The following is a 26,662-nucleotide window of genomic DNA, read 5'->3' on the forward strand; positions in this document are numbered from 1 at the left end:
TTTAATATCCACAATACATAATGAACTCAAACAACTCAATGCAAACTAAGAAATAATTTCAATTTAAAAAGGACAAAGCACCTAATTAGGCATTTTTCCAAAGCAGACATAAAAATGGCCAATAGTTACGTGAAAAGGTGCTCCATATCACTAATGATCAGGGAAATGCAAATTAAAACCACAATTAGACATCACCTCACACCTACTAGGATGGCTATTATAAAAAAAAAGATAAAAGATAAGAAGTATTGGTGAGAGTTTGGAGAAAAGGGAACCCTTACACGCTGTTGGTAGGATTGTGAATTAGTACAGCTATTATGGAAAACTCTATGGAGGTTCTTTAAACAATTAAAAGTAGTATTATCATGTGATCCAGAAGTCCGACTAGTAGACATATATCCAAAGGAAATGCAATCAGTATGTTAAAGAGATATCTGCACTTCCATGTTTATTGCAGCACTATTCACAACAGCCAAGACACAGAATCAATCTAAGTGTCCCTCAACAGATGAATGGATAAAGAAATGTGATATATATATACACGATGGAGTACTATTCAGCCTTAGAAGAGAAGGAGATCCAGACATTTGCAACAATGTGGATGAACCTGGAGGACATTCTGCTCAGTGAAACAAGCCAGACACAAAAAGATAAATACTCCATGATCTCACTTATATATGGAATCTAAAATAGTTGAATGCATAGGAACAGAGAGTAGAATGTGGGTTACCAGGAGCAAGTCAGGGAAATGGGAAAATATAGGTCAAAGGACACAAACTTACAGGTATGTAGGATGAATAAACCTAGAGATTGAATCTGCATGAGGACTATAGTTCACAATATTGTACTGTATACTGAGAATTTGCTTCTTAACAAAATTCATCTGACAAATATGTAAAAATATAATACATTATCACCAACTTATGTTTATCCTGGAGTGGCAAGGTTGATGTAACATTCAAAATATCTGTCATACTAGTTCATAATACTAATGAAATTTATCTCAATAGATCTAGGAAAATCATTTCATAAAATTCAACCTCCATTTCTGATAAAATATTTCAGCAAATTTCCTCAACCTAATAAAGGGCTTCTGTGAAAAACCTACAGTCTAACATTATACTTAGTTGTGAAAGAGTAAATGTTCTCTTCTTAATATTAGGAAAAAGACAAGAATATTTCCTCATGACTTTAACCTAGTGTTAGAGGATCTAACCATGGCAGTAAGGTAAGAAAAATAAATAAAAGGCATCCAAATCAGAAAAGAAGATACAAAATTGTCCTTGCTCCCCAAACAACATAAAGATTTATGTAAAAATTTATATGGAATCTAAAAAAGTGTTACTAGAATTAATATTTGAATTTAGCAGGTTTACAACATACTAGATTATTAAATAAAAACAACTGTATTTTTATATATTACAACAAAACTTCAGAAACTAATTTAAAGTAAAAATCATACCATTTACAATAGCATTAAAATTATGGAAAAATTAGGGGTGAATCTGATAAAATATATTTAAGACCTATACACTAAAAACTGAAACATACTGCGGAGAAAAATTTGAAAAGGCATAAATAGAGAGATATTCTGTGTTCAGGAATTGGCAGATATGATATTTTTAAGAAGTCAAACCTCCTCAAACATTATAAAGATTACATATAATACCAATCATAATCCCAGCAGTAATTTTTTGTCACAGAAATTAGATGCTAATTCCAAAATTCTTATAGAAATGTAAAGGAACTAAAATAATCAAAGTGTTTTGAAAAAGAAAACAAAATTGGAAGAATTACACTGACTTCAACACTTATTGTAAAGCTACAATAATAATCAAGACAGTACAGTATTGGTATTATGGTAGACAGGTAGAACACTGGAACAGAATAGAGAATGTAAAAGTAGATCTATACAACTGATTATTCATAAAGGCTAAAAAGAAATTCCATTGGCTAATGGACAAACTTTTCCTCAAACAGAGTTGAAATAATTGGCTATCCCATGGGGGAAAAAAAAGATTCCTATTTTTGACCATATAACAAAATTAATTCAAAAGTCATAAATAAAAACCTAAATATTTTATAAACTTAGATCAAATTCCTAAATGCAAAACTTAAAGCTATTATACTCTTAGAAGAAAATATGGGAATAAATCTATGTGATCTTGGCATAGGCAAAAATTTCTTAGTTATGACACCAAAAACACAATCTATAAAAGAAAAAAAATAAAAAATTTACCTGTATCAAAACAAAGAAATTTTGCTTTTCAAAATATACTCTAAAGAGAAAGAAAAGATGCACAACAGACTGTGTGAAAATGTTTATATATCACATATCCAATAAACTTTTATCCAGAATATATGAAGAACTCTCAAAACTCAGTAGTAAAAAAAATAAAAAACCCAATAAAAAATGGACAAAATATTTGAACATAGTTTTCACCAACAAAGTTGTATCTCTGTCAAGAAACCACATTAAGAAAATGTTCAACATCATTGTATTAAGGAAATACAAATTATAACAATAAGGTACATTACACACTATTAGAATATCCAGAATTAAAAATTGACTATACCAAGTGTTGGCAAGCACATAAAGCAACCAGAACTCTCATATGCTGCTGGTGAGAAGATGAGATCATTCAACTACTTTCAGAAGAAGCTTGCCAGTTTCTTAGAGGTTAAACATACTCATTATATGACCCAGTCTTTCTACCCCTTCATTTATTCAATAAAAAGAAAAGAAAGTACATGTCCATACAATGACTTGTATACCAGCATTCATAATGCTTCATTTATATTAATAATAGTCCCAAATTGGAAACACCCCAAATATCATCAAGAAGTGAATGGATAGACAAATTATGGAGTATCTATACAATACAGTACTACTTAGCAATAAACAGTAGTGGATTATTGATATGCATAACAACATGAATGAATTTCATGAGCACTGAAGACTTGGTGCTTAGAATTTGACTATTGAGAACAATATATGGGAATCAGCTGACCAGACAGATCTTGTTTTAAACCCAAGGCTACCATGGATCTTCTTTAGAAGTTCTTCATTCCACTCTGCTCCAGCTTGAATAAAAGACTTCCAGAGTGTAAAACATGAGAAAACAAAAGGAGAAGGCAGGAGGATAACACTTCCTTGGGCTGGGCTATCTATGTCAGGTCAGAGACTGTGCCTAGCAGGTTTTAAAAGGTCTGACTATTCTCCTTTCTTCATAGTGACCACTGTGAAGGGATGTAAATCTTTTGGGGAAAGAATTAGATAAACATTAGTGGTATATCCTAGTGATGCTGTGCAGTCCTTCTTTAAGATAATCAATAACTCTGATTTTGTGAACCAACAACGTGAGAATATTGAGGGGGTGTGATTTCCCATGGCCCCTTACACAGTTGCTTGCCAACTCTCAATTTTCTCTGCATTTGTGAAGGATGCAACACTGTCTCTGCCTGCTCATCTCTCTCCCCCCAAGGGATGCCATGGCCGTAGACCTTTGATGTTAAGGCTCTCAAATTGACCTATTCACCTTGCTTCATTCCATCATAATCACTCACATTCCAAAGTCTAGGGTAAAATAAAAAAGCATCTTCCACCATCAATATTGGCCTGTGGGGAAGAGCCATTACTGAGATATAGAAGATTCTGGTACCCTCCTTTAATGCATTCTTGAATATATCAATAAAAGGACTAACCTTGGCCTTCCCGAAAAACATAGATGGTAAGTTATTGGGTGTAACATAATAACGCATTCTGTCGTAACTACTCCTTGAGACTTCCAACTCTTACTTCGATATTGTGCCAAAATGGTCCTGGCAACTCTCCTTCAATTACTGTGAATCGTTGTTGAATTGGTGACTTCAAGGAGCTGCACCAGCAAACTATTACTATTAGGACCAGAGCCAGGGGTCCTTGCCAAAACATTAGCCTAAGTCCTGGGTGAATGTTTTAATGAACTCTTCCTTACCTAGTCTTATATTCTACCTGATGCTCCCATGATGGAAACTTCTGATATGCCTTTCCACACTCACCAGGTTCTTGTTAGTACATAACACCCTGTCCTGCAAGTCCTTTGGCCTGTAGGCTCTTATAAAGCAGGCCTTGTACTTTCCTTCTTAGACTGAGCAAGCATCTGTCTCCAGTTGCTGGAAGAGAATATTCTGTCTCCAGACTGCCTTCCAACTTGAACTGCAGCATCTACTCTTCCCTAGGTTTCCAGCCTGCCGACTTGCTCTCCTATAGATTTTGGACTTGCCAGCCCCCACAATTGCATAAGTCAATTCCCAATTCCTTAAAACAATCCTCTCTCTCTCTCTCTCTCTCTCTCTCTCTCTCTCTGTCTCTGTGTATATACACACACACACAATTGGTTCTGTTTCTATGGAGAACCCTGGCAATATAACCCGTGACGCACATTTTATCACTACATAAAAGTTTCAGTGACTGCTATAGCCCTGACTGGCATTAGAGGAATTTAAGTGATAGTGTTAAGAATTATGGTATATGTGGATACTGGAATAGTTTGCAGACACTAAAAAAAACTTGAAAAATAATAAGGACATGGAATTACACCTATGATATAATATTAAGTTAAAATAATAAAACTACAATCTACAAACATTCAAAATACAAATCTATGCATCTGTGTATTTGGTAACATGATGTTAAGCATCCCCAAGGCACTAAAAGGCCATCCCTGTGTGGAAAGGTTATGTTTACTTTTTAATTATAATTTTCTCTTTTCCAAATAATTATTCCCAGTCAGCATGCAATATTTTATATATATATATATATATGAATATATATATGAATATATACATATATATATAAATTGCCTAAGGTTCAAGTGTTAAAGATGTTCACCCAAATACAAGACTAAAACTAAGACCAAGGCTGAAGCTGCATGTCATCATCATATGTTAAACCTTATCATCATTATGGGTTAAACTTCTGGAAGATAAGAACAAATTGTAATTTTTATCTAATTATTATTAGATACTTATTATTACAAGTTAAAAAGTCATTATTAAAGTTTGCCATTACTTTTCAGCACTACTGTGGCTAGACAGCTCCTACATTCTCTTCATGGCATATTTGCAAAACTAAACAGAATTTCCACTAAGATTATCTGTGGATCTAACTATTGGAGCCCACTTCTGCCAGTAGAGAACACAATAGATAATAATGTTATGAACCAAGTCATAAAACTTTTCTTCCTCTCTAATTATAACTAAGGTGAAGACAAATTTACCTTCATCTTGGACATGAAGATCTGGTCAATAGTAGTTACATGATTTCGTCGAAACCATTCTATACAGTGAAGTTTTTGTTCATTGTTAAAAAAATGATGCCTGAATATTTTCATAAGCAGAGTTAAGACTGTTTCTCTGACATGTTTTTATTTGTAATATTTGTGAATGTAATTGCAGCTTCATAACTACTTGAAACAAATTTGCTCTTAATCCATATATCTGGAAAGGATGGAATAATGTAATTGGCCCACAAAATACTGCCTCTGAGATTCCATCTGCATCTTGGCCTTTGTTGCATGACACCAATTTCAGCTTCTACCCTGGAGTGGAATGATTCATACATCTTTATAGCATATCTCTTGTAAGAAATACTTGCACTCTTGAAACACAGCAATTTTATTACTTATTCAGCAAGTTCCAGCAAATGAACTTTTTTCTCTGTAAGCCCTGTGTTATTGTTATCTGCACAGTACAATATTAAGGCTTTCTTTTGTTTAAACAGCCTTTCAAAAATGTGATAGCTGCCATTCCATATAGGTTAAACATTTTGTACATAACAAGAAAGGCTAAAAATCTTTGGATGTCATGTAACTCACTTTTGACCAAAGAAGAATGATAAACATGACCAATAACCCTACATATACACAAACACACACACACACACACACACACACACACACACAAAGAAAATCTTATAGTTCATATAAACATTGTATCTTTAAATATTGAAAGTGGTTGACAGTTCTTTAATAATCATTTCATTGAATTTTTTTAATTATTGGAACTCAAAGCTATGAGTATGATATACCATAAATGTTGTTATAAATGAATTTGGAGCTTTTATATATAGTCAAATTTTGTGGTGACACAGTTGACATTTTGTTCATGATAAAGGTTCTCCAATAGTTTTTTTTTTCTAAATTGTTTGATTCCTGGTTTACATGGAATTAAACAACTATAACTGGGGACGGATGCAATACCCAGTGATCCACAGTGGAGCTGCCCAGAAAGCCACAGCATAGCCAAGTAAGGCTGCCCACACCCAAGCCCCAGCCCCAGCCCCAGCTCCTAACAAGCACTGCCCCAGCTGGTTTGCTGCTGGTCCCCGGACATGCCGCCACTGCAGGGAAGGAAGTCAGTGCCAGACAAGTTGCAAGCATGCCTCTCCGCTGGAGGAACATTTCCCCTGAGGCCAGTGGCAGGAGTAGGTGCAGGGTTTGGCCACACCACTAGAAGAGTTTACCCTGAAGCCACCATCAAAAGGAGACATCAGGAGGGGGAAAAATGATGGCCAATTAGAAGCAGCCTGTGAACCTGCAGCTCCCAAGGAAAGAAGAGAAAATGGAAAGCAGGTGCCTACCTATGGACAGCTATTCTCAGAAGGAACGTTGCGAAATCACAGAGAAGCAGCATGGGACTCTCAGTGTGGGAAAAAAAAAATGTGACAGGGTGATACATTTGATAGTATCAAAACACATGTGGGAAAGATTAGCAGGATAGAGCACTGGGGCACCGTGCTCACCCTGCAGGTGCTGTGGCCGAGTTGTGAGAGGGCTTTCTCTGCTGCCACAGGTCGGGGACCTGCCCGGAGACTGTGCAAAATCATTGCACTAGACATCAGGTGCAGTGGGGATCAGGCGGCAGCTAAAGCCATCCTGAGCTCTTGGGTGCATGGTGCCAGGTAGGCGTGGGACTCAGCTTTGAGGCTGTGGCCTTTACATTGTCCTCACCAGGCTGGGGAGGGAGTGGATCAATGGGAGGCTCCTCCAAGCTGTACGCAGTGACTGGAAGCCAAGCGTGCCTCCCCAACAGTACAACAGGATCTGAGCACAAGGGCTCCGACCTGGGAGGGTTGGGGTGACTGTTTCAGAGAACGTGGTGGGTGTGGGGAGAACTCCATGGTCCTTAGGCCACTGTACCCTACCTCTGCACACATGACTTGGCATCCAGTCCCTGAGCCTGTGGAATAACCCGCCACCTGTTTAGCCCCAATTCCACCCTCCAGGTCCCAACTGCCAGCTGCCTGCTCAGCCCTGACCCCACTCTCCAGGTCGGTTTAGCCTCACTGCCCCCAGGCCCCTGCTCCTGGCTCTGAGGCCCTGCTGAGAAATGCTGCTCCTGGCTCTTCCCCATTCTCAGCTCTGAGGCTCACATGCCAGAGCCTGAGGCTTCACCTCTGTGTCTCCAGAACTTCTGCGAGACCTGAGATACTGCCTGATGTTTCAGTGCTGCACCTGGGTCCCTAGACTCCACCCCAGATGCTCCAACACCGCCCTAGACACTGCTCCGAAGTCCAACACCCTACTGGGGACCCCCAAGCTTGAGCCACCAGTACACTAGGACCTGGTTTGAGCAAACACCCACAGCCTGGGAACTCACAACCACTGCCTGGATAGCCTCACCCAGCTGCCACAGTCACTTCTGTGGGGAGACCCCAGGCAGAGCAATCCCCACAACACCAGCCTCAGTGAAGTCTTGCCCAGTTCCTAACTTGAACATCCTACATCTATCTGGTGAACAGCTCAACACCCAGCACAAACAGCATCCAGCACAGGCTTGAACAGAGATAATTGCAGGTGAATGGGTCAAATCAGAAGAGCTACATTACAGGCTTCTAGTGCACGTGCTTCCACCCTGCCACATCAACATTCCAAAGTAGGGGAAAAAAGCACATTTAGGGACCTCTCCTTCTTGTACTCAAGCACGAGAGTTCCCAGCAAAGAACAGATACCCTGCAAAACTATGAGTCAAGAAAAGAGGTTTCAGATGAGAAGAAATCAGCAAAAGAACGCTGGAAACATGAAAAATTAAAACAGATAGACGCCCCCAAGGGATCACAATGGACCCACAGTAGTGAACTCAAATTACAAAGAAATTGCCAAAATGACAGAAATGGAATTCAGAATATGGATGGCAAATAAGACGAATGGAATTGAAAAGAAAGTTGAAAACTAACAGAAAGAAGCCAAAAAAATTTCAGGAAATTAATGAAAATTATAGTAAAGAGCTAGAAAACATAAGGAAGAGTATAATAGAGATTGGAGAAATGAAAGAGTAATGTAGGGAATTTCAAAACACAGCAGAAAGCATCAGCAACAGACTAAAGCAAGGAGAAGAAAGAATCTCAGAGCTTGAAGACAAAGCTCTCGAGCTAACCCCATCATTTAAAGAGGCAGAGAAGAGAACAAAAAAGGTAAAATAATCACCTAGAGAGATACGGACTATGCAGTGAACTCACATACATATCCCTGAGGGCAAAGAAGAAAGAGCTAAAAGCATGGAAAATCTATTTGAGGTAATTATTGAGTAAAACTTCCCTGGTATTGTCGGAGATACAGACATCCAGATGCAAGATGGTCATTGAACTCTGGGAAGATTCATAGCAAATAGGACATCTCCAAGACACATAGTAATCAACCTGGCTAAAGTCAAAATGAAGGAGAAAAATCTACAAGCAACTAGACATAAGCAACAACTAACCTGCAGAGGAAAACCCATCAAATTAACAGCAGACTTCACAGTGGAAACCCTACAAGCCAGAAGGGAGTGGGGCCCCATCTTCAATCTTCTTAACCAGAACAACTGCTAGCTTAGAATTTTCACAACGGATGGAGAAATTGTCTTTTCCAGTCAAGCAAACACTGAGAGAATTTGTCATGACCAGATCAACCCTGCAAGAAATACACCAAACTGCATTATACATAAATCAGCACAAATAGATACTCACTGGTGTGAAACCACTGAAAAAGCTAAAGCTCATAGCTCTTGTAAAACAATAGCACAAGAAGAGAAACAAAGCAATAAGGTACTACTACTTAACATGATGAACAGAACAGCATCCCATGTATCAATTCTAACTCTTAACATTAATGGTTTAAATGCATCACTCAAAAGACATAGGCTGGGTGAATGAATGAAAAAAGATAATTTAATTATCTGCTGTGTCCAGGAGACACATCTAAACCACAAGGATGCACACAGGCTCAATGTGAAAGGATGGAAAAAAATATTGCATGCAAATGAAAACCGAAAGAGAACAGGTATAGCCATTTTCATATCTGATAATATTGACTTTAAATCAACAGTATTAAAGATAGAAAAAGATGGTCATTATATAATTGTAAAGGGAGCAATTCGACAAGAAGACATAATAATCCTAAATATTCATGCATCTAACACAGGAGTGCTCAGATTCATAATGCAAACCTTACTAGATCTAAGCAAAGAAATAAACGGCAGCATCATAATTTCTTGGCACTTCAACACCCCACTGAAATAACTGGACAGATCATCCAAACATAAAATAAAAAAAGAAATACTAGACTTAAATGGGACTCCAGAAAAAAATGGGGCTGACACACATTTACAGAACATTTTGCCCAAAAACTACTGAATATACATTCTTCTCATCAGCACATGGAACATTCTCCAAGATTGGTCATACTTTGGGCCATAAAACATGTCTTAATAAATTCAAAAAAGTAGAAATCATACCATGTATCTTCTCAGACCACAGGGAAATAAAACTAGAAATCAAATTCCAAGAGAAACACTCAATTCTACACAAAGTCATGAAAGTTAAACACCCGATGCTGAAAGATTATTGGGACAATAATGAAATTAAGATGGAAATCAAAAGATTCCTTGAACTGAATGACAAAGGACACAAGCAACCAAAATCTATGCAATTCAGCAAAAGCAATCCTAAGGGGGAAATTCATAGCCTTAAAAGCCTACATAGAAAAGATAGAAAGATAATAAATTAACAATCTAATGACAGCTGAAGGAACTAGAAAAGGAAGAGCAAACCAAACCCAAAGCCAGCAGAATAAAAGAAATAACTGAGGCCAGAGAAGAACAAAACAAAATGAAAATAAAAACAAAACAAATTCAAAAGATCAATGAAACAAATGTTTGTTCTTTGAAAAGATAAACAAAATTGATAGACTTTGTGCTAGATTACCAGAAATAGAAGAGAAATGACTCAAATAAGCTCAGAAATGAAAAAGAAGCTATTACAACTGATACCACATAAAGACAAAATATCATCTTTGAATACCATGAAAATATCTATGCACATAAATTCAAAAATGTACAGGAAGTGGACTAATTCCTGGAAACATATAACCGCCCAAGACTGAATTAGGAAGAAATAGAACTCCTGAACAGACCAATAATGAGTAAGAAGATTGAAGCTGTAACAAAAACCTCTTCCAAAAATAAATAAATAAATAAAAAAGCCCTGGACCAGACGCACTGCCAAATTTTACCAGACCTACAAAAAATCTGGTACCCACACTGCAGAAATTATTCCATAACATTGAGAAGGAGGGAATCCTCCCCAACTCTTTCTATGAGGCCAATATCTCCTTGATACCAAAGCCAAGTAAGGACACAGTAAAAAAAAGAGAACTACATTCCAATATTCCCATGAATATAGGAGTGAAAATTCTCAATAAAATATTAGCAAACCCCATTCAACAGCACATCAAAAAAATAATCCATCATTACCAAGTGGGCTTCATCCCAGGGACGTAAGGATGGTTCAACATGCAAAGAACAATAAACGTGACTCATCACATAAACAGAAGCAAAAACAAAGACCATGTGATGATAAAAACCCTCAACAAAATAGGCATAGAAGGAACGTATCTCAAGATTATAAAATCCATATATGAAAATCCCACAGCCAACATTATACTGAATGGGGAAATGTTTTAAAGCATTCCCACTAAGAATGGAAACAAGAAAAGGGTACTCACTGTCACTGCTTTTGTTCAACATAATACTGGAAGTCCTAGCCAGAACAATGGGCAAGAGAAAGAAATAAAGACTATATAAATCAGAAATGAGGAGGTCAAACCATTGTTTTTTGCTGACAATATAATCTTATATGTAGAAAACCCCCCGAAATCCACCAAGAGACTCCTGGAATTGATAATCAAATTGAGCAAAGTCTCAATTAACAAAATCAATGTACATAAATCAGTAGCATTTCTATAGATCAATGACACTCAAGCTGAGAGTCAAATCAAAGACTGAATACCATTAACAATAGCTACAAAGAAAAAAAAAAGCACCTAGGAGTATACTTAACCAAGGAGGTGAAAGAGAACTATGAAACACTGAGGAAAGAAATCACAGACAACACAAACAAATGGAAAAACATATCATGCTCATGGATCAGTAGAATCAACATTGTTAAAATGTCCCTACCACCCAAAATGATTTATAGATTGAATGCAATTCCCATAAAAATGCCAACATCAGATTTCATAGATCTTGAAAAAATAATTCTGCACTTTGGAACTGGAAAAGAGCCTGAATAGCCAATGCAGAGCTTAAGCAAAAGGAACAAATCTGGAGACATCACATTTCCAGACTTCAAACTATACTACAAGGCAATAGTAAACAAAACTGCATGGTATTGGCACAAAAATAGAGACATAGACCAATGGAACAGAACGGAAAACCCAGATATAAAACCATCCACACACAGCCAACTGATCTTTGACAAAGCAGACAACAATATACACTGGGGAAAGAATCTGTGTCCAATAAATGGTGCTGGGAAAAATGGATAGCTAAAAGCAGACGAATGAAACAGGATCCATATCTCTCATCACTCAAAAAAATTAATTCAAGTTGAATAATAGACTTAATGTAAGGCATGAAACCATAAGAATTCTAGAAAAAGATGTTGGAAAAACTCTTTGAGATGTCAGCCTAGGCAAAGATTTTATGAAGAATAATCCAATGGCAATCACAGCAACAAAAATAATAAATAAATAGGGCTTGATTAAATTAAAAAGCTTCTGCAAAACTAAGGAAAAAATTAACAGAGCAAATAGACAACGTACAGAATGGAAGAAAATATTCACGAGCTATATATCTGATAAAGGGCTAATAACCAGAATCTACAAAGAACTCAAGCAAATCAGCAAGGGAAAAACAAACAACCACCTTAAAAAGTGGGCAAAAGCATGAACAAAAGCTTTTCAAAAGAATACAGACAAATGACCAATAAATATATGAAATATCTTCAATGTCACTAATCATCTGGGAAATGCACATTATAACCACAATATTATCAACTTACCCGAGTTAGAATGGCTTTCGTTAGAAAGTCCAATAACAATAGATGCTGGCATGGATGCAGAGGAAAAGGAACACTTATACACTGTTAGTGAGACTGCAAATTAGTACAACCTCTCTGGAAAACAGTATGAAGATTCCTCAAATAATTAAAAATAGACTTACCATTTGATCCAGCAATCCCACTACTGGGTATTTGCCCAAAGGAAAAGAAGTCATTTTGTCAAAAAGACATCTGCAGTTGAATGTTTATTGCAGCACAAGTCACAATTGCAAAGATGTGAAAACAACACAAGTGTCTATCAATACACGAGAAGATTAATAAAATGTGGTGTATGTGTATCATGGAATACTACTTTGCCATGAAGAAGGATGAATTAATGCCTTTTGCAACATTTGGATGGAACCGGAGATCATTATCCTAAGTGAGATATCTAAAGAGTGGAAAAACAAACACCATATTTACTCGCTATTAAATTGGAACTAACAGATGAGCACACATGCTCACAGAGGAAAGTAAAACTCAGTGAAAATCAAGCAGTGGGGAGGACAGAGGAGGGGATGGGCAAAAACTTACCGAATGGGTACAATGAACACCATCTGCATGATGGGCACACTTATAACCCTGACTCGAGCATAACAAAATTGATACATGCAACCAAAAATATTTGAACCCCTCATAGTATTTTGAAATAATAAAAAAAGAAACAGAAAAAGAAAAAAATACACAACTGTAATTGAAAAATAGTTCTTCAACATATTTTGTTTGATATTTTGTTTGAAGCTATAAACCCTAGTTCACCATTCAATTCTACATTTATTAAATTGTAAGATTTGTTATTTCTCCATGTGAATAACATACGGATATTTCATTTAAAGTTATGTCCATGGTGCTTTCCTCTGTTTAAAATTAAACATTGAGATATAAACAATAAATTAGAATCAAGTGCCTGTTTGCAATCCCAATTTTGTCACGGTAATCAGATATGATGCTACCCACAGGATCCCACAGTCGTTGATGACATAAATTCTTAGGGATGCCAGCAAAGGCATTAGTGATGGCATTAGGCTTCTTGACTTTCCAAAGGCCAAGAGAGAAGCTGAGGCTGAAGAGCATATAAAGAGCTCTTCAGCTAAACTTGTGTTCATTTGAAATATGTACCTGTACTTGTATTCATCAATGGAAGAAGATGGGGGCATGCAATTAAGCACTGTTTTTGAGCATTTGCTATGTGCCAAGTGACATGCTTGGTGCCAAGGATGCCCAGGTGGAAGACTGGGTAAGGCCTGTCCTCCCACAGATCAGCCTAGTGGAGAAGACAGAATGGTGAGCAGGTCATAGCTAGTCTACCTGCTCATGCCACCAGAGAGCCTTTCACAGAGAAACTTCAGGAGGCCAGGCCTTAGCACTCTGCTAATGGCTTTAGTTGGGCAAAGACAGGCATAAAGGAATTTCTTAAGAGGTAACACCATGAACCCATCATCCAGCACCTGCAGGGTGCTAAACCTATTTTATTGGCTGGAGACATGGTGTGAGAAGAGCAGTGATGAGAGCTGAGGTGGGAGTGTTATTGGGAACAGATGATGCAGATGTGGGACACCATGCTACCAAGGGTTCCGGAAATGATGGCCAAGCCGCTTGACCTAGGGTGAGACTCATGGACTTTATTATCAGGCAGTATTGTTACAGGTAATGAGAACTATGAATATAATTTGAGCACAGGGACACTGTGACCATATCTTTATTCCTGAAAGATCACATCTGCAATGATGTTGATGGCTGGGTGAATGGGTGGAGATGGGGAAGCCAGTGAGAACCACGGGTTTGACAGTTGTCCAGGTGAGGCCCGAACCAATGTGGTGGTGACAGAGGTGACAAGGAGGAGACGGATTGCAGAGATATCAATGGGGTAGAATTGAGAGGCAGATTTGACAGGGGTAGTGTTGAGGTAAAGGGGAGAGTTCATGGTGAGTCCATCTATGTTCACCATGATAATTTTGAGATGCCCACTGGACATGCAAGGGGAATGTTATGAAAGAAAATTGGATTTATAGGTCTGGAATTTATTAGATAGCTTGAGCCATGATTCAATTATGATCATGGATTTTGTTGTCAGTGATTAAATGTGACTAGATTAGGATCTCAGTCTGTTCAGGCTGCTATAACAAAATACCATATATTGGGTTGCTTATAAACAACACATATCTATTTCTCACGGTTCTGGAGAGGCTGGAAAGTCCACAGTCAAGGGGCCAGCAGATTTGGTGGCTGATGAGGGCCTGGTAGGTACCTTTTTGTTTAGTCCTCACATGGTGGAAGGGACAAGGCAATTTTCTGGGGCCTCTTTTATAAGGACACCAATCTCCTTTATAAGGCCTCTACCTTCACTACCTAATCACCTCCCAAAGGCCCTGCCTCCTAATACCATCACCTGGGCAATCAGATTTCAACATACGAATTTGGGGAGACGAACATTCAGATCAAAGAGAAATTATGGAATGAAAAGAAAAAAGGGATGAGATGGAGGTCTTTAATCTCTATCTTGGGCACCACTTTGAAAACAACTAATATTGATGACTCATCGAGCATACAGAGCACATGGTCCCCCACGGGAAGATTTGCTGCTCAGACGCTCACAAGCCCCCTCTGCCTCCCCAGCCCTGCGCCGGCCGGTGGCCCCAGGAGACTGGGTTCTCGCTCCCAACAGGCCTCGCAGCCCATTTTCCGCCTCATGTCTCTCTTTATCCTTCTAAGATGCCTTTAACTCTCGCTTTTACATGATTTAAGTGTACGTGAGAAGTGTCCCAGAGCATGATTTACTTGGTCTTGTTTATTCATCTAGTGATTATAAAATCCTTTCTCCCCCTTCTCTGAGAGTTGAAAATTAAAATCTGTCCTGAGGGGAGAAAAGTTATTTGACAGTGAATGACTTGTTTTGGGGATGATTTCAATGCCAATTATGAAGATAACAGAACAAAACATGTTGCCAAAAAAGTAAGAAACCGGCCTACCTATTTTGCAATGAACTCTGCTCTTATGCACATGGTGATATTGCCTGTCACGCTGCAAGCTCAACCTCCAGGCAGAGGGGGATGACAGGCCCCGTGTCTGTGCTGCACCCGCATTCCCTCAGCATTCCGCACCGCTGGCGGAGAAGTACACCGTTTTGATGGGAATAAATCTGCATAAGCTAAATTGAATCTGCCTGTTTAAGTTCCCACAGCCCACAACTCTTTTGTGCAGCTTGTTTTCACAGGGACCTGACAGCTGGCCCAATCTACCGTCTTCTCAGAACTGATCTTTTTATTTTGCCTCGAAGGCCCTTCTTCAAGGGCCTTGAAACCAGGAGACAGACTTTCAGGGCACCAAAGTTCTTTTCAAACTCTGTGTATGCTTGCGGCAGCGAGGGAAAGCTAGTCTGAGTCAAAGGCTATCTGGACCAGCTTCCAAGTTTTTAAATTGGTATTATGTGATGCTTAATTGTAATTATTTCTAGGGGCCAGAGGGATAGTCATTTCTAATCAAGATGAAAAGTAATTAGTGGGCAACTGTAAGGTGAGGAAAAAAAATCTACACTCATCTGATACAGTGTTTATATGTGATAATGGTTTCATGTCTTCTCATAACAAATTCGTTTCTTTAATTAACGAACCTAAGACTGCAGTTTATATTAAGACCACATAATCATGGCCTATTCCCAGATTCAAATGAAGGACATAAAAGCAAGAGATGTAAATCCAATTTAGCAGGGAAAGCTTGCTAACACAGCGTGAGGCTGCCTTGAGCAGAGACTTCACTCCTGGAGTCAGATTATTGAGCTCGAATCCCACACTTCCTTGTAAGGAAGACTACTGCTGTCACCCTTCTGAAAACAGCAGTTTTCACAACTGCCCACAGAGTAAGTCTCAAGTGCTTAGCAAGGAATGAAGGACTTATCACATCTGCCCCACTCCGGTACATCTCCAACTGAAATCCCACACATAACCACTGTGCTAACTGTATGTTAGGTCTTCGGCATGTGAAGTCTTCAATCCTGCTATCCCTTTCCCTGGAAATTCCTTCTTTTTCCTATGCACTGTCAAAATTGGTTAATCTTTCATGCTACCTTCTCTTTGACAGGCTTTCCACTCAGTTATCATGATCTGAATTAATCATCATTTCTCTATATCATGGCTTATACTTATTTGCTTGTGCACCTCCTTCTGCTATACATTATTTACCTGTATGTCTCTCTTCTCACTAGGAGCAAAGCTCCTTGAAAGCAGGAGCAAATATAATTAAACACAGTGAGCCTGCAAAGAGAGTCTCTGAACTCAAACAGAATTAAGTCAATTTCTCTTTCAGTAGCAGAAGGAACATATTAAATAGAAACAGTAATGGATACAAAGCTCATACAATTTATTTTACTATTTTATTCATTGAAAATTATGTTTTATTTATGTACTGCATGCTAGTTATGGTTATGAGTTCTTAGGATATATCAGTGGAGACAATATTAATGAGACATGTTTTTTGTGGAACTTTCAGAATAGTAGTATTACAGGATTCATGATAAAGAATAAAAATAATAAATTGGAAGTTGGTAAGTGTGTTAGAAGGTAACATGTGCTATGGAGAAAAAAGAAAAAAAAATAGGGCAACGTAAAGGCAGTTGAGAGTGCTAGCTGGGGGGATTGACTGCAATTTTAAATAGGTTGGTCAAGATATGCCTCATTGAGAACATAGCATTGGAGCAAACACTTGGGCATGCAAAATTAGAAATGAGGGTATCTGGAAGATGCTCTTTCCAAGTAGAGGCAACTGGCAGAGCAAGGCATGTGAGGCATTTTTGAGGGGTAGCAAGGAGGCCAGGGTGTGAGGCGAAGAAGAAAGTAGACTGACTTGACGTTGCAGAGGACCTGGGCGGGGAGGTGGGATGGGGAGTCAAGGGGGCAGGTCATGTAAGGCCTTGTAGACCATTGCGAGAGTTTTGGCTTTAATTGCTATGAGAACGAATCTAAGTGAGAGATGTTAAAGGCTCAGATTCTGGTGGTCACAATAAATGTGGAGAAAGTATTCAGATTTCAGGTATTTGAAGACAGAATCAACAGAATACTTTAATATAGGGTGAGAGATAAAGAGAGGAGAAAAAGATGGCTCCACCTATGTTGACCTGAGCAACTGGAAGGATGGGTTCACTATTTACTGAAATGGGGAAGTTCACAGACTAACTATCCATGAAATAAGAGGGTCAAGAATTCAGCTGTGGGCATGCTAAGTTGAAATGTCTATATACACCATGGGGAGTGTCAAGAAAGTAATAGAAAAGGTGAGTCTGGATGCCAGGGGAGAGGTCTGAGATAGAAATGTAAGTTTGGGAGAAATTGGCATCTTCATGGCATTTAGATGCTGATATGGAATGAGATCACAAAGAGTATTTCTGTGAATAGAGAAAGGAAAAGAACAAATCATGGACTGAGCCCTGGGGAACCTAAACGTTAAGGTTGAGAGGGAAAGGAAGAATCAGCAAAATGAGGCCGATCTGAAAATGAACTAATCTGAAATGAGCCCTCCAGGGAAGCGCGGCCAACCAAGCAGGGACTATACGTTGAATGCACACTATCATGGGGTGCTGTGCTGAGAGATCCGGGGGATGCAGAACTAGAAGAACTGCTCTTGCCCCCTGGGGATTCATGACCAAATTTGGAAGGCAGTCACACAGATATACAGAAAGGCAGATAGGCACACATCCGGGAAACATTATCAGTAACACAAAAAGTCAACACTAATTGTTAGCAGGATGTGTGTAATAAGTTTATAAATTGTCAGTGTTATGCTCTGAATGTGTCCCCTGAAACTTTATAGACTGAAACTTAATCACCAATGTGACATTATTAAGAAGCGGGATGTTTAGGGGGTGATCAAGTCACGAGGTGAAGCTCTCACTAATGGAATGAATGACTTCATAATAGAAGTTGAAGGGAGAGTCCCAGTCTCTTTTGCCCTCTGTCATTCCAACACAGCACTTGCTCCCTCTGGAGGATGCAACATTTCAGGCTTATCTTGGCTGCAAAAACCGGGTCCTCACCAAACACTGAACCTGCTAATGCCTTGTTCTTGGACTTCTCAACCTCTATAACTGTGAGCAATACATTTGTACTCTTTATAAATTACCCTATCTGCGAAATTTTGTTATAGCAGCAGAAATGACCTAAGACAGAATATTCACCTTTCCAAATGAAGTAGAATTTGATTTGTATCTTGAGGTAGGAGTTTGATCCTTTGTAGAGGGTGTTCCAAGCAATGAAGCTAGCATGAGTGGAGGAATAGGTGAACAGAACCATGGCAGCTCTAGGGATGCCAGTAGGTTGTAAAAACAGGTGAAAACTTGGCATAGACTGTGGGAGTGTGAGTACTTGATCATGGAGGTTTTGGAGACCTGCAGAGGCTGTTTGAGCTTGGCTGTTACTAATAAAGCAAGGTAGTTGAACATATTTTCAACCTCAAAATTGATTGCTTCCCAAGGAGCCAACATCCTTCTACATGTCCTCTCTAACCTTTCATTTTTCATGTAATCCCTTGACTGGCCTGAACTGTTTCCTTGCTTTCTCATGTCTCTTTCTCTTGCACCTTTTCTTTGATGACAATAGTGACTATAGGACTGGACAGGACTGACAGGCCAGTGAAGTCACAGAGACCTTGGTCACCTTTACCGTGAACTTTTAACCCAAATCCCCTAACTTAAACTGCAGAAAATAAATGGAATAAATCTTTCCACATCAACTCAGTTTAGTTCAACAAGCATTTATTAAACTTCTATTATAAGCACAGAACTTTGCTCGATTCATGTGACATAAAAATGAATAGTGCATGGTCTCAGCCTTGATTTTGTAACGTCAGAATTTTGGACACTAATGTGCTCAATGTATTACGATATGGAATAAGATAAAAGTGTGCACAGCTCAAAATGGGACCCCAGAGGAATATGAAATTCAGGTAGTGGGAAAGCTTCCTGGTAAAATTTTGGAGGGTGGGGAGATACTCAAACTTATCCTCACAATTGCTTTCTGGTCCAACTTGGTAATGATGAGCTTGGTTCCCAAAAGTAAACATTATCATTTTTTCCTCTCCTTGTTCCCACTTAAGATATCCATAGAACTCAAGTATTTGCAATAGATTAGGTGATCTAATAGCACTCCTAACCTCTGAGACTCATGGTCTTCCAGATTCTCTGTTTTGAAAGTAGCCAGGGAAACGAATATATGACAAACTGTCAATAATGGCTACCTATGAAGGGTCAGATGACAGGGGTCATTAGATATTCTTTCTCTTCTCCATTTGTGTAAATCTCAAACCGTTTTTATTTTACTTTCATTTTTTAATTGAAATGCTGTCACACTGTCATACAAAAGGAAGTAAATTGAGTTCTTTTGGAAGAGTTGCTACATTAATTAAATTATAAATTAAATTATATTTGCAATTTTAACTTTTATTTCATGCTTTAATAAAGAGAGTGGTCACATTGCAAAGAAATGTGGAGAAGGGCTTTCTAGGCATCCAGAACAATGAGAACCGAGGCCTAGCAGCAGAGCATGAGGCGAGGCAGCAAACATCGCTATAGGGAGGCTGGGGAGGGCAGGTATGATGGCCACACAGGAGGCGTGGACAGGTGGCTGGGTGATACCTCTGGGAGGCCCCCTGTATCAGGAAAGAGCACAACTGTCAATCAAGGAACTATTCTTCAACACCCCATATTTGGGGGATGATGGTTTAACTTCCGTAAGACATGCTTCCCCTCTTTTACATGGTGAGTACGTGCTTAATAAACATTTGTTCTTGTCTCAGCCTTTTCTCTTGCCTTTCTTCTCACAGCAAGGTGGCGTATCAGTTAGTACAGCAAAATTCAAAGGGAAAAGCGCTCATGTTTTTGAAGAAAAATAAAATCTCCCATAGTGGAATAAAGTAGAAAGCAAATAGCTAACTATAATCCACTCATTCTATTATAGATTAGAAGAATTCATGCCTTTGCACCCTCAAACTCAAGCTTGAAGACTAAGCAGTCACGAGGAAGTCAGCTGAGTGATCCACCGCTGATGTTCCCCCTGAGGTAGTCAAGCGGGCAGCTCATTTAGGAAGACCATGAGTCTCAGAAGTTAGGAGTGCTATTAGCTCACCTGAATTATTGCAAATACTCGAGTTCTATTGATATCTTGAGTGGAAACAAAGGGAGGAAAAAAAAACAATGTTTACTTTTGGGAACCAAGCTCATCATTACTAAGTTGGATCAGAAAGCAATTGTGAGAATATGTGTGAGTATGTCCCCACACGCCATACACACACAGGTTCATAAGAAATGACACTGAATAATAATGAAACAGCTTCTAAAGAAGTTAAAAAAAAAAACCTTTTTATTACTATTCCTATCAATGTGGCCATGCTGGTTTTATTACTCTGGCACTGTTTTATATAGTGTCTTAGATTGGTTTCCCTGGAAACAGGCTCTGAGACCAGGCGTTGCCTGCAGAGGGTTTATTGGAGAGAACTCTTGGGAGATTACACCTGCAAGGGAAAGGAGAAGGCAGGGAGAGCCCGAACCACAACGAGGCTGCGATTGAGGCCCCTGAACCCTACAGGGATATGTGGAGCTGAGGCTTTCTTGCAGAGGAGTCCCCAGCTGGAGCTTGGCAGGGGCTTTTGTATTTCTGCACCAGCCAGTCATGGATGTGGGCTGCCCCTGGGCAAGGCAGGTCCTTGCAGCCAGGGCTGTGCATCTGTGAGCCATCAGCAGTGGGTATTGCAGCAGCCTAGACATGGGTGTGCCAGCCTTCAGGAGGGGATTGTGATATAACGATGAGGCTAATTACACAACCTACCCACCATCAGGCTAGCTACAGTCATGTCTTGTGTTGTAAATCGTGATGACAAGCTTGGCAAGTTTCACTGTTTGCACCAGGTTACTGGCTCAATGGGTTACGTTGTTTGGAATCCCTATAGACCCAAGGTGGAACTTTACAAGTTTTATTTGATTTGGGGGTTTTCACTGAAAATTGTTTCTTGCATTTTCATGGATTTTTCTTTTTTTGCTTTGAACCATTATGCTTGTAACCTATCAGAGGGAGAAAAGGAGAAATGTAGCAAACGGAGGCAGCAGAGATGGGAAAACGAAGCCACCTAACAGAAGAGCTGCTGGCTGTTAGATTTAATTTCACTCCGAGTTGAGAAATCCTACTTATAAATCTGTCTACTTTGTTCTCTGGTCTGTGCCAAGCAGAAAGGAAAGAAATATCTGCTTAGAGTCTAGTTGAGCTGTGTGATTTGTATGCATGGAATAAATAGAATGGCAGAGCAATTGTGGCAGGTTTGACGGACACCATATTAGGTGAGGGTTAGAGAATTCCTGGAGGAAAAGGTGGAAAACCTACACTGCATGTGTGAGTCCTGGGCTCTTGCTTGCCACAGCTCTGCCACCAAACCGTGGCCTTGTGGCCATGCCATCTCATCCTGGTGTGCCTCAGTTTCTTCAGTCGTAAAACGGAGTTAAATGAGACCTTCCTTAACTCACAAGGCTATTATGAGGATCGGATGATAGGTCTGCGTTCAGGCTTGTCGCACTACAGCTGACTAAGGAATAATGACTGGGGAATGGAACCATGACCATGGGGTTCAGGGTTCGCAGGGTTGAAATATTGGGTCAGGAAAGTCCAAAGTTCAAAATGGAAATTTCAGGCTATAAATGCCACCTTAGAGATAAACTTGTTTTTAATCTGAAATAAATTACTGAAGTGGTAATCTGTGTAAAATTCTAAGCACATTGTCCTCACACAAAAAGCAGCCAGTGTGTGTTACCAGTCTCTGTCTTACACACAGAGACAGGGCCCAAGGAGCACTGTAAAAAGTAAAATACTCACTAAGGGAATTAGATGCTTACTGAGCAGTAAACAGATCAACATAGTCTTTATTTGTTACTACTATTATCACTATTTTTTCCCATTTCTTCACTAAGACTCCTTAGACCAGTCGACACATCTGGGTCCCTCTCAGGGAAAGCTTGTTCAAGATTTGGTGTGTCCCCTTCTCTTTATTTGAAACTAATCCCAGATAATGATGATTGGTGGAGAGTAAGAGTGATGCTTTGAAATACTATTCCTTCTACACCCAGAAATCCAGGGTTTCCTGTATTCATATTCACTATACTTGCTATTAAAGGGAGTTTTTAAGAATTTATTTATGTTTGATTTTAATGATGCATAATTCTCATGCACTGGACATGTGCATGTGGCTTTGTAAAACAGCAAGATCAGATTGAATATAATATATACTCTAGTTTAGGTTGACGAAGAATTCCTCTCTTAGTGACTTGAAGACTTCATATGCAGGCATACCTTAGAGGTAACTGTGGATTTGGTTTCAGGGTTTCAGACCACTGCAATAAAGCAAATGTCACAATAAAGCAAGTTACACAATTTTTTGATTTCCCAGTGCATATAAAAGTTATATTTACACTCTAGTGTAGTCTATAAAGTATGCAAAAGCATTATTCTATAAAAACATATATATATATATACCTTAATTTAAAAAGACTTTATTGCTAAAAAATACTAGCAATCATTGGATCGTTCAGTGAGTCATAATCTTTTTTTGCATCTTGCCTAGATGCTGACGGCCGTTGACCGACCAGGGTGGTGGTTGCCGAAGGCTGTCGTGGCTGTGGCAATGTCTTCAGATAAGACAACGATAAAGTTTGCCTCATCAATTCACTCTCCTCTTCATGAAAGATTTCTCTGTGGCATGTGATGCTGATTGATAGCATCTTACCCACAGCAGAACTTCTTTCAAAATTGAAGTCAATCCTCTCAAACCCTGCTGCTTCTTTATCAACTTAAATTTGTGTAATATTCTAAACCCTTTGTTGTAATTTTGACAATGTTCACAGCATCTTCACCAGGAGTAGATTCCATCTTAAAACATCACTTTCTTTGTCAATAAGCAACTTCTCATCCATTCAAGTCTTATCATGAGAGTGCAGCAATTCACCCACATTTTCAGGCCCCACTTCTAACTGTAGTTCTTTTGCTGTTTCCACCACATCTGCAGTTATTTTCTCTACTGAAGTCTCGCACCCTCAAAGTCATCCCTGAGTGTTGGAATCATTCTAAGCTCCTGTTAATATTGATATTTTGACCTCCTCCCATGAGTCATGAATGTCCTTAATGGCATCTAGATTGGTAAATTCTTTCCAGAACGTTTTCAGTTTACTTTGCCCAGATCCATCAGAAGAATCACTCTTCAGGGAAGCTACAGTCTTACAAATTATATTAATATTTCTTAAATAATAAAACTTGAAAGTCAAAATTACTTCCTGATCCATGGGCTGCAAAAAGGGTGTTGTGTTAGCAGGCACGAAAACAACATTAATCTCGCTGTACATCTCCATCGGAGCTCTTGGGTGACTAGGTTCATTGTCAATGAGCAACAGCCATTCTCTTTTCTTAGCAGTAGATCTCAACAGTGAGCTTAAAATGTTCAATAAACCATTCCATAAACAGATGTGCTGTCACCCAACCTTTGTCAATTCGTTGACAGTACAAGCAGAGTAGATTTAGCATACATCTTAAGGGCCCTGGAATTTCATAAAGGTAAATGAGCATTGGCTTCAACTTAAGGTGACCAGCTGCATTAGCCTCTAAGAAGAGAATCAACCTGTCCTTTGAAGCTTTGAAGCCAAATACTCACTTCTCCTCTCTAGCTATGAGAGTACTAGGTGGCATCTTCTTCCAATCGAAGGCTGTTGCATCTACACGTTCTGTTCTTTAATGTAGCCACCTTCATCAGTATTTTAGCTAGATCTTTTGGATAATTTGCTGTAGCTTCCAAATCAGCACTTGCTGCTTCACTTTGCAATTTTATGTTATGGTGATGACGACTTCTTTCTTTAAACCTTGTGAACCAATCTCTGCTAGCTTCTGACTATTTTTCTGAGGCTTCATCACCTCTCCCAGCCTTCAAAAAACAGGAGAGAATGAGGGCCTTATTTTGGACTATTATGCTTTGGTTTACCAGCATATAGTGGCTGTTTTGATCTTCTATTCAGACCACTAAAACTTCCTCCATATCAGCAATAAGGCTGGTGGGTTATTTTACTTTCCTTTTCCCTTCCCTTCCCTTCCCTTCCCTTCCCCTTTTTCCTTTTCTTTTCTTTACCATTTGTGTGTTCACCGGGGTGTTACTTTAAATTTCCTTTAAGAACTTTTCCTTTGCATTCAAAACTTGGCTAACTGGTGCAAAAGGCTTAGCTTTTGGCCTATCTCAGTTTTCATCATGCCTTATTCATTAAGGTTAATCATTTCTAACTTTTTATTTAAATCGAGAAACGTGCAGCTCTTTCTTTCACTTAGGCCTGGTAACTGTTCTAATTCCAATATTACTGTGTCTCAGGGAATAGGGAGGCCTGAGGAGAGGAAGAGGATGGAGGGATGGCCTTTTGGTGGATCAGTCAGAACAAAGACAACATTTGTTGATTACGTTCACCAACTTAGGTGGGTGTGGTTCGTGGCGCCCCAAAATAATTACAATGGTAACATCAAAGGTCACTGACTGTAGATTACCGTAACATATAAGAATAATGAAAAAGTTTGTGCTGTGACATGGAGACACAATGTGACCACATGATGTTGGAAAATTGGGTCTGTTAGACTTGCTCCACACAGGGTTGCCACAAACTTTAAATTTGTAAAAAAACCCCACAATATCTGTGAAGCACAGTAAAGTGAAGTGTGGTACAACGAGGTTTGCCTGTTGATTATGCCCTTTCTTCAAAGAGGATGAAAGGAAAACCCAGGAAATTGTTGTGATTCTGTTGCCGGTGACAACATGCCTGCTGGACGATTGACTTTCTCTTTATGCATTAATAAAAGTGACCTCGGTTCACTTAAAATAAATTTTTCCTGAAGTAGCTTCCAGCTCACTTTTATGTTCTAAATGGAAGTTTCTTGGCATAAACACAATGGCCTAAATAGGTGGTGACAGACAACACATTTGATCAACTAGTGCTGAGGAAGGAGATCAAACATAAATTCTACAAGGCAGGGTTAGTACACCGCATGCATAATAAACAAATGCAAATGAAAAGAAAGCTCATGAATAATAGATGAGGGACACATTGAGCACTATTAAAATATGCATTCTCTGGAAGGCTGATGGATTTCAGGTGGAATGGGTCCAAAGGACAGGTGAGTGAAAGGTGAGGCCAAACAAAGGAAGCCAATTAAGTGATGTGGGCAGAAGCTCCCCAAATGGAAGCTCTGGACAGCAGATTTTAATTGTACAGACCTAAATTAGTTTGCCAGGTGAAGAATATGCAACATGGATAGGACACTAATAAGCAAATGGATAGGCAGTAGTGAAAAAAGATAAGAGGAGGAGGAGAAAATAAAAGAATAGAAGAAATTTAGAGAATACAAAGTCGAATGGGCAGACACTGCAAATACGAACCACGAATACCCAGGTAAGGGAAATCAAGGAGCTCTTTTTTAACGGAGGACAAATAGGCAAAAAGAACTGTCCAAGGGCTTGTCACTGGAGGGTTTAATTGGCTTAATTACTTTGTAGATCCTAAAGAAGTGAAATACACGCGCGTGGGAAAATGAAGCCAAAAAATTCTTATTCAGAGAGTACAAAGTAGAGATACTTGTCATTCTAGTAAGGCAGATGTTTTTCTAAAAGGCTCTTGTTACTCACCTTTTTAAGAAAAATACTCAATATAATAACCATTCTTTATTTTGCATTATGTCTCGTAAATAAATTTTCCAGATTACGACAAGGTTTTCCAATCAAATACCACTTTAAAAAAATCACAAGTTTTGATTACAAAAATGAAAATATATTTATACACATCCCATGCTTCTCCACCTCTGGGAAATATTATCAATTGATCTTTTTCATTTAGATACTTTTCACCATGACATATTGTCATTATTATAGCAGAAACCAATGTTGTGATATTCCTGAATACAATATTATATTGCACACATTATATGTTAACTTAGAGATTGTCACGTTTCTCAATCTCAAAAAGTAAATAGTGTTTATATTAGCCCATATTTTTGTAACTCAATTTGCCTAGTGTTTGTGAAGTCAATACATGTAGAAGAGTATTTCAGTTTTTAGTTTTCTGAGGTAGAAACTATAGCATATTTTATATTGTCTTTCTATAACCCTGCATACAGGGTCAAATAAATGGTCAGGGTCAAACTGCCAAGGTTTTATGAAAGGAAGATGGTAGTTTACCTATCGGGAGGAATAGAGGAAGGAAGGTCTTAGGTTGTG

The sequence above is a fragment of the Propithecus coquereli genome, unplaced genomic scaffold (assembly GCF_000956105.1).
Source record: "Propithecus coquereli isolate 6110/MARCELLA unplaced genomic scaffold, Pcoq_1.0 Scaffold307, whole genome shotgun sequence".
NCBI lineage: Eukaryota > Metazoa > Chordata > Mammalia > Primates > Indriidae > Propithecus > Propithecus coquereli.